We start from the raw sequence: 10890 nt of genomic DNA on the forward strand, positions 1-10890 counted from the left end.
AATTCAAAATTTAAACTTTTCAAATTTTAGTCAAATGAAAAGATGACCAAAATATAAGTTGTACATCTTGATGAGTTCTACAACTTTGATGTTTATAATATTTTTATTTTAGATCATTTTTTGTCTTAAAAGTCAATTCGAAGTCCCAAATTCAAATTTTAAAATTTTTAAATATATTTTTATTTTAAATCTACATATATAAGCAAGTAATTTTTTATGTGTACGGGAAAATATAGCAAATTATTTTTATTATATTTTTACATTTATATATACATTTACATATTTATAAAAAATATGTAGGGGCGGCTGAATCAGAAACTGCCCCTATAAATGCATTTGTAGGGGCGGCCGGTCTTTAGAGCGGTCCCTACAAATAACTCGTATATATTCTAAAGCACAGTCAGCCCACTCATCCCCTCCTCTCTCTCTCTCTTATGCTCCTGAGTTGCGACGCGAGCGAGACGACGGCGCAGGGCGACCTCAGGCGGTGGTCGGCCCTCCGCGCGGCGGCAGCCACCCTTGTCTTCCTCCTCTTCCTTCTCCTCCTCCTCCTCCTGGTCCTCCACCACTCCCCTTCCTCCTCGCGACGCAAGGCAGCGGGTCGCAGCGGCACGAACGGCAGCCTAGGGTTTGGTCCCTCCGTCGCCACCGTGGCGGCATCGTAGGCCGTTCCCACTGACTGTCCCCAGCGGTGGCGCCCTAGGGATGACCGATCCCGGCGTAGTGGCCCTTAGCGGTGGTGGCCTGCCATCGCCGCCGCGCGGTGTCCTCCTCGCCTCCTCGCCGGTCGTCGCCCTCCACCTCTGCCTAGCGCGCCGTACACCTCCTCGTTCCCTCGTCTTCTCCACAATCAGGACCCACCGGGCACCGTGGCCGGCGCTGCCACCTCGTCACTGCCTGCTACAGGTACCGGTGTTCCCCGTGCCAGTTCAGAAAAAAGAAAGCCTGAAGATTATTTTGCATAAAGCACATAAACTTACTTCCTCAATTTTTTGATGATCAAGTACCTGCCTTAGTGTTACCACCTCAGAAGGTACACACACACGCTTCTTAAGGACCTGCAACTGTAGCATGGTACAGATCTAGCTCTAGATGTGCCTACCTTGATATTACCACCTGAGAATTTACAAATAGGTAGATAATACATTGAAGTGCTGACAAATATATTTTCAGCCACAAACTGTACGTATGACTGTCAAGATTATTAGTACTTGACGTTTTCCGAGCCTGGGTTAGTATATAGATTGAAATACATTTGATTCACCAATCACTACGGGTTTATATAATTTGTTTTATTCTCAGCTGAATCCCGCGAGGAAGTGTTTATACCCCAACATAGAAACACCAATCCAATATAGCATATCAGCTTAAGCATTTCTTAGTCATGATGCCTTCCAATCTTGGATTAGTAGATTGTAATACATTTGGTTCATCATGTGTTCATAATTTGGTTAAGGTCAGGCAGAATCTCAAAAAAAAAATGTTGACCAAATTATTTTAATCTAAATCTTTAGTGCTTGCAATAAAAATAAATGTTGCTCCTTATAGATCTTCAGGTAAGAATATGAGTGTACAGACTACGGAGTCAGGAAATTTTTATAGCTTTGCATAATCTGTGTCTTGACTAGGACCTATTAGAGTTAGGAAATTGGAAGTATGCAATTGATAAACAATATGTGTAGAGAATCTAGGTGTCTGTTCAGTTAAATCCCTAATAGTACACTGTACAGTACCTGTTTGTTTCAGGATTTAAGCATTATGTTACCTATATGCAACATGGCAATGTCCAGATTCTGGATATATAATGGTTGTCATATGACTCATATCCTTTTCATGGTAAATTTGCAGAGCACATGTTGGTCTTTAGGTAATTAACATATGGACATTCTGGATATATGTTGGTCTCTAGGAAGAGTTCTTTGCCATGCATTGCCCTGCAGCTTATATGGTGGTTCGTTTGTTCCGAAGGAATACGACTCCACTATTTACATTTATGAAACGGAATGCTATACAGTTATTCGTATTCATCTATCTTTGAAACATATGGTTCCTGTCTGATGGCTGCACGGAACCACAGACAATTTAGTGTGGGGTGGGTACATGTACGATTTTTTTTTCAGAATCGGAGGTCTTTTATTTACTTGCATACCTCATGATTTCTGCTTCCCTATCCAAAAATAATGAACAGTTTCTTTTGTCAGCCCATTCACATTCTGCAGGTCCCTTTCGTTGTCTCAGGAATGCGCTGATTCTTGGTAAGTTCAGATAGGTGCAGTACATGCATCGGACATGTACAACTCCTCTAAAATAATCCCATAGTTACCATTGAAAATTTTGTGAACAACCACGTAATCAGTGGTAAATTAATCAGCAAGTACTTTCTTATTGTTTCAATTGCAGTCTGAATTTTCAGCATGTTTGGATCTGACTTATATATACTATCTCATATATTAGGCTGCAATCTGAATTTTTAGCAAGTCTTGATCAGAATTATATTAATCTGTATATTTAGCAAGTAATGATCTAAATAATAATATCTCTTATAACATTCATTACCTCTTGTTCTAAGATTTTCTTATAATATTTTATTTAGATCACGAGCTCTTAATATTGATGAGGGAACATCAATACATGATAAGGCCCCAGGGGATACTCCTAAACTTCTAGTGAACCACTGTCTTTAGGAGTCAAGACCCTGTTTGAATGAGAAGTAGTAAGCCGATAACAGTGAAGGTAAGCTCAATTGACTTCTCAGATATCTCAAATTTCTGATGGCTCAACTACTGTCTTTAGTGTTGGGCCTCCAAACAATGTCACTACCTCTGAAATATTTACTGTATATGTGCATTAGTAACTAAGATATAAGTTGATTTGTAGTAGCTGCTGCAGAGTCCTCTATGATTTAATTTCAGTATGTAACCTGAGAGGCTGTTCGGCTGGCTAGCTGGCTCTGTCACTCATGGAATCACTGTTCACGTCCTGTCCAGAACAGTATTTTTCTGTCACAACAATCAGCCGGAACAGTATTTTTCAGTCCTGCCGAACAGACCCTGAGTTTGTAGCATGAGTCAAAACGGTTATTTGATTTTGAGAAAATAATATATTGTAGTCTGAAAGTCTAATGCTACAGGGGTGTTAGATGCAATCACTACATTGAGTAGTGGCACACTTCTGCGTACACCGTACACAGAGGAGTTGCAGCATGTGTCAAGACGTATATATATCGACAATCCTCATTAGCTTATATGTTTGTATACATACTTGTAACATTCACTTAGGTAGAAATCCTCAGTACCAACACCTTGTACTCTTGTGCTTGTGGTCAGATTTGAATTTTATATGTTTTATATATATATATATATATATATATATATATATATATATATATATATATATATATATATATATAAATTCAAATTGTAAATTTAATTTTTTTTTGCGAAAAAATACACTGTAGGGATGGTTCTAAACTGAACCGCCCCTACAAACAGGTATTATAGGGGCGGCTGATACTACAGGCACCCCTACAAATCGATTTTGTAGGGACGTCCTATAACACCAGCCGCATCTACAAATCGATAATTTATAACCATATTTTAGTAGGAACAGCTAGCCAAACCGTCCCTATAAATACCCATGAGCCGGGATGCGCGGCCATCCATCTGTCGCGGAGGAGCGTCGCGCGGCCGAGACGCACATTCGCGCGGGTGGTGCCGGATTTCAAATTTTGAATTGACGCCTTCCGAGCGGCAAGCGCCAGCCGCCGAGGCACATTAGAAATTTGAATTGATCCTATCTTCGGTGGAGCTTATCTCTTGGTAATCCAGCACGTGGCCCACAAATTTTGAGAAGCACGATTTGATTTACCTTGCTAGCTGACCGATGGGCCCAACTAGATATGCCAGCGTGTATGCTTGAGCTTTCTAGAAGCTTCATCATCTTGGAGGCGGTGGCGTCACTTCCGCACGTGTGGTGAGCGCTGAGCACCGGGCGCCGCATGCCGCAGTATCGCCGCCCATGTATAGAAACTAGGAGCTTCTAGAACATCCTCAGCCAAGGTGCAACACGTGCCGTCACAACGGTGTATTTTACGTATACGTATGTAGGCTGGCTTCAGAGTATGTACGTGTGTGTAGACTTGTTAGCTTTCAAGGAAGAAGCTAACATACCCACGTACATGCTTGTATGGGCCATGCACGAGTCACTTCTCAGGGCCCATAATTGAGATTAGTGGCCGCTAATGACCAGTACTAATCAGCCCAACTAATCTTCACGTACCCGGCCTTTTCATGTTGGTGCAAACTGGGCGAAATCCTTATGGAACAGGGATTGTGTGTTTGTACTCGTATATACCGGGCAATGGGCTTAATTATCAGTACACTAATTATTTTATTTAAAAGCTAATCACATGTAGTAGAGTAACCAAACAAGAATCCTTCGTCACATTTCTTCTCAAACTTGCTCAATCTTGTGTCTTTCTTTAATATGTAGTATTTGCAACAAAAAAACCCGAAAGTATATAATATTAGGCTTTCTACCATTTAAGAGCTCATATGGTGTCTTCTCCAACATTGGATAACAATAGAGGCGGTTGCTATAATAACAAGCCATGTTGATTGCTTCGACACAAAATGAATGACTAACATTCACTACTACTACACTTGCACCTTTCATAGCCGCGTCATAACCCACGTCGCAGTCTAATTTCGGTCTCGGCAGTCAGCTGTTGATAGTGATGGTCATAACCTTCACCGTTGGCATCTAGGACCGACTGCGGTGTATACTAACACCGCCGATTGACTTATGATTTGTCCGTGATTAGGTCCTTACTTCAGTCGCATTAGAGCACGACCCGGCTGTGGATGTACACTAACACCGCCGCATTGGCAAATGATCCGATTGTGTAGAGGCTATCAAAACCATCGTGTGGGCACATCAACCGCCTGTGTAGTGGTCATCAGCACCATCGTCTTGTACTTCGACTCGACTGTCAGCGGTGCGGGTTCACTGTCAATTCAACGGCCGAGACGCCTATGTAGAGGTTAACACCACCGTCACTTTAGCGTATGATACGTCAGTACAATGGTCATAGTCACCGTCGCCTTGCACCATGATTCACCTTTGATGATTGTTTAGTCGGTGTCGGGTTAATAAAGGAGTGGGCAGTGATATCCTTTTGATCCATGCGCATCATAGTATAGCGACGGTGACAGAATTTCATCTGGTTTCACAATAGTTACTAGTTCATCTAGACCTTTAATAGCTTCATGAACACAAATCATACAGATAAATAATCATTATATTTATAAATTATGTTCACAAATAAGAGTACTTTTTATAATAACAATGGATGCTACCATAACATCTTTCTTAACTGATGTCCTAACATAAGTGGTACATAGAGCATACTAAAAGTACTAATGTATACAGACTTACATAACAAAACGACGTAGCTACGCTCCTTCTATGTGGCACTTCTTCTTACAAGGCAAAATGAATATAATTAGTGCATCCTTCGGATTGGTAGCCAATACACCATGGAAACCATCTTATTCATGTCTGATCCACAACCTGAACAAAGCAGCAGAATTAATAATATTGAACATACCATTCCTTTAGTTAACAAGCCAAAATTGGTCTATACATACATAGAGTGAAAACAACTACCTACCTAAACAAAGACTGTCGTGACGACGAAATGCAAGAAATGCACATTTACTGCTCTGTTAATGACTCCATGAACGAGGAAACATAAGGAAGATAGTAAGACATGTTCATATGGAAACGCCCTCTTGATCTACAAAAGCGGATGACACAAGGCATGGATGACATGAACCTTTATACGGTCCATGTCATATGCAATCAATGTTCTATCATTCCCAACAAGGAAAATGAAATTCTATTTTGGGTGAACTGTAATCACTATGTACTAATCATCACAAAGCTTAGAACCAACTTTAATATTCATGCAGTCCAAATAGTTCCTCCGTGTCCACAACATGCCTCAAACTCCAATTATTAGTACCATAGTCTTCAAGTATCCACACTAAAAGCCAAGACCTATTGCGAAAATCAGCACAGCACACACATGTGACCCTGAGCTTGATGGATGGACATTTTAGCACTACCTAGTTTATGAATTGTCCTCCATATCTTTCCCTCCATATCAACAGTAACTATCGCAGAGTACTCAAGCATGTGCATAAAACCATTAAGGAAAATACTTCTCGATTTTCAACGTAGAACAATACTACCCTCGCCCCATTCAGATTTCTTAAAGATCCATGATGTAGTTTTAGATGAGTAGATCTCCACACCTACGCACGCACCCTCCACCTCAATAAATTCAATCACATGGAAGTGCGAGGACGTTGGGTCAAAACCTAAGCGAGCCTGACCAACAGAATGGATGCTACATGACAGTACATGCCATTTGTCGGTCGTCGGATTGCAGAAAACATAGCGACATAATCTATTAGGCCCAGCACACTAGCAAAGGATGAGGCCGCTGTAACAATCTAAGACTAGGACTTTTTAAGGGGAAAGGGCAAGAAGGACAAGGAGTGCCGTTCACCGGTGATGCTGGTGAAGTGGCGATTGCCCTTCTACCAGCTGCCATAGAAGAAGCCAACGACAGTCTTTGAAAGCTTCTTACGTTGATAGGAGTCGGAGATAACACACCTCTAGGAGCGACAGACACACTTGCGGCAATACAAGGACCAGGGCGGGGAGGTAGCGGAAGATGTCGGCAAGCACATCATCTAAGAGGCTGTCCACTGCGTTCCTCATGTTGGGTGCCTCCTTCATCTGGAAGGACACCACCAGTCAAAGAGATGATGCTGCCCTACCACTACAAGAAATGTGTGGCTTTTTCACGTATTTAGTATGACAACAAGTCATAATGTCACTATATCATCTGATTTATGACATTATATTTTAGGCATTTTGATTTAGTGACTATAAAAAGTTGTATGTCACAACAAATGTCATACAACTAGTCCTACTAGGTCCAGTGACGATATTTGCTATGTCATAAGGCCTATTTATGTGTCACAAAATATTTATTGATTTATTTTAAATATTGTTGTCCAAGTTGGCAAGGCCTATTGCCACGTTATTGGGCCACTTATTCGTGGAAGCTAAAACAAGCACTTAAATGGACCAATCTGGCGCGCCAGGCCCAATAGCCACGCCTCGAAAAGCTTGCTTGCACCAGGCCCAAGAGCCACGCTTCAGAAAGCCTGCTGGCCGCAACACAGACTAAAGGCTACAAAATTGCTAAAAAATAGTGGGCACTAGGTCTCAAATCCATGATCTTGTGGTTCACAAGTGACAAGCAAACCACTGAGTTGCGCATGTGGTTTTGTTATGAAACACATTTTATTCTATATATCATATCTATAGCAGGTAATGTACCATATGTGAACGAATCAATGTTCATGGACTTTGGTTCGAGTGTACTATGGGTGCGGCCAGTAGCGCTAGATCCAACAGTGAGGGGAGCTGCTGCGTCCAACGGTTGGCGAGGCAAGGCGCGTGGCGCGGTGAGGCCAAGGGCATGGTCGGTGGCGCGGGGCACGGCATCCAGCGGCCAACGGTGCTGCCTAGGGCCAGCGTCGAGCGCGGCAGCATAGCGGCTTGGCGAGTAGGCCAACCGGTGTTGCTAGCAACGTGGCTGGAGCTGATCTCCGTCAAGCAGCGGAGCACCCTTGATTTGGTCTCCTAATCTCCTCAGAGTGCTAGCCTGCAAGAAAGGTATAGTCTTGCATCTTAGTGCTTAGTAGTTGCTTACTGCTTTGCTCTAATTGCAGGACAATAGTTCATGGTAATACATTTTTGTATCTTAGTGTTTGTTTGTTAGCAAGAAATATATATAAAGAGTATGTGGTTACTTGGATAAAAAAGATTTGTGCAGATTTATTTAACCCATTATTGGGATAAAGCAATGCTCAACTATTGTGTACAGATTGCATATAAATAATGACATGTCACATGTTTGATAATTTTGGTCAAATATCATATATATGTTATTTTTTTAGCAAGTGTATCTCATGATTTGGTGCAGATGGATAGATCTTGGATCAAGAGTAGGATGTTCAGTAGGGAACACATGAATGGGCTGAATGAATTCATGACCTTTGTTTCCGAGAGATTCAATGATGATGAAGAGATGCTCTGTCCATGTCGTTAGTGTTTGAATCAGGTTCGCAAACCTAAAGGATAGGTGCAGGATCACTTGTATATTCATGGGATGGCTACTACTTACACTACATGGGTACATCATGGAGAACCATTGGAGGTTTTACCACATGAAATTGATGACCATGTTGATGAACATACTAGTCTGAATGAGGATTTTTGCATGAATGTGGATGAAGAAGATGACCCTGACGATGGAATTCGTGGTATGGTAGAGGAGTTGTACACAACTCAAGAGGAAGGTAAAGGGAAAAATCTATGTTTGCAATTCTATTGGAAGAGATGAAGCAAGAATTGTACCCTGGTGGTCCTTGCACAAGGTTTTCTTTTGTGGTGAAGTTACTTCACATCAAGTCATTTTACCGAATTTCTAATGTTCCATTCACAGTGATACTGAATTTGTTGTCATCATCATTCCCAAATTGCTCTATTCCTGCATCATATGAGGAAGCAAAGAGACTTATCCGTGCATTGGGGCTCGGATACAATTCAATCCATGTGTGCCCAAATAATTGTGTTCTATTTCAGAAGAATCTAGAAAAAAATGATGTTTGTCCGGTTTGTGGTGCATCAAGATGGAAAGACAATGGTAGAAGAAAGAAGGTTCTTGAGAAGGTTTTGCGACATTTTCCATTGATTCCTAGGCTAAAGAGAATCTTTTCTTGCAAAAGAACGGTAGAGGAGGTGCAATGGCACAAGTTGAAGAGGAAGCCAGTGGAGAATGAGCTTAGCCATCCAGCTGATGGCGAGGCATGGAAAGATTTTGATAGAAAGTATGGGTGGTTTGCAAAAGATGCAAGGAACATCAGACTTGGCCTTGCTACTGATGGTTTCAATCCATTTGGAAAATGAGCTCCTTGTATAGCATGTGGCCAGTGTTTCTTATCCCGTACAACTTTCCTCCATGGGAATGTGTAGAGCAATCAAACTTTATCATGGGCCTGCTTATCCTTGGTCGAGAATGCCCAGGAAAGGACATTGATGTCTTCTTGGAGCCACTTGTTGAGGAATTGCTAGAGCTTTGGAAAGGCATCCCTACTGTTGATGCACTTACTAAGAAGAAGTTTGATCTACATGTTGCTGTAATATGGTGCATTCATGATTATCCTGCTTTGAGCACATTAGTCAGGTAGAGTCACAAGAGGTTATTATGCTTGTGTGCATTGTGATAAAAACCCTTGCTCCAAAAGGATAAGGATTAAGATATGTTACATTGGCCATCGGTGTTTCCTTGCTAGGGACCATCCATGGAGGAGAAGGAAGGTGTTTGATGGTAATGTTGAAAACCATGAGAAGCTAGAGAAATTTACCATGGATGAGCTGATGGAGCAACTAGAGAGGGTCAAGGATGTCAGACTAGGAAAGAATCCTAAAAGCAAAAAAAGAAAGTGGGACGAAGAGGGCCAATGTTGGAAGCGACAGTCATGTTTGTGGGATTTGCCGTATTGGTCAAGTTTGAAGCTGCGGCATAATCTTGATGTGATGCACATTGAGAAAAATATATGTGAGTACATCCTTGGTACATTTCTAGGCATGTCTGGGAAGTCAAAGGATAGTGCAAATTCTAGGCTTGATTAGGAAGATATGGGCATTAGTAAGCATTTACACTTGATTCGTGATGGAGATTCATATAGTGCTCCCCATGCCCCTTACACAATGACTAAACACACAGAAGGCTGATTTTTGTGATTTTTTTTGAAGAGTGTAAAATTTCCAGAAGGATACGCTTCCAACTTAGCAACATGTGTACTGCAGATGGATGCAACCTCCAAGGACTAAAAACTCATGATTGTCACATTCTTCTTCAAAGGATTATACCCGCTGCTGTCCGAGAAATCATGCACAAGGACATATACAAAGCACTTGCTGAACTAGGTCATTTTTTCAGCAACTTTGTGCAAAAACTTTGAAGTTAGATGTGTTGGAAAGACTGAAAGCTGACATCCCAATCATTCTATGCAAGCTTGAGAAAATATTTCCTCCTTTTTTGATGTGATGCTACACCTGGCTGTCCATTTACCTGAAGAGGCAATTCTTAGAGGTCCAGTACAATATGGATGGATGTACCCAGTAGAAAGAAGGTTGTTAACAATGAAACGGTTTGTGAGGAACATGGCAAGGCCAGAAGGGTCCATTGCAGAAGCATATGTTGCCGCTGAGTGTTTGACTATTTGCTCGAGGTACTTTGGTGATGATGTTGAGACACGATACAATCGGGAGGGCAGAAATAGAGAGCGTGTTGCTATTGTTAAAAGAGACCTATCTATTTTCCAGCATGGAACTGATCTTCTTGGAGCACCAAATCTTACATATCTTGAGCATGATTATGAAAAAATGGTTTGGTTTGTGCTAAACAATTGTCCGGAGGTTGAGCCATATATTGAGTATGTCAACCTGTCTACTATTTTCATTATTTCTTGTAACTTAATTATTAGCTCTAATGTTTGAATTATCTATCATTTTTAGGATATACAAGAAAGAGTTGTAGAATGAAGGATGTCCTAATCTTCAAAAAAATCCTTGAGAAGCAATTTTCTCGATGGTTTAAGAAGCACGTGAGTTTGATCTCTATTAATTTATTTCATCATTTTCTTCCTGGTTTAAGAAGCAAATTTTTATGTCCATTAATTTTTTCTATAGAATACAAAACTTTGTTACATAGAGAGACAAGACATAAATGATGAGCTATTT

General features: G+C 41.2%; 1 pseudogene; it reads left to right on the top strand.

Annotated features, from left to right (window-relative positions):
- Positions 1-705: 705 nt before the first annotated feature.
- Positions 706-10687, top strand: LOC136454636 (uncharacterized; annotated as a pseudogene).
- Positions 10688-10890: the final 203 nt, after the last annotated feature.

Source organism: Miscanthus floridulus, chromosome 5 (assembly GCF_019320115.1).
Source record: "Miscanthus floridulus cultivar M001 chromosome 5, ASM1932011v1, whole genome shotgun sequence".
Taxonomy (NCBI): Eukaryota; Viridiplantae; Streptophyta; class Magnoliopsida; order Poales; family Poaceae; genus Miscanthus; species Miscanthus floridulus.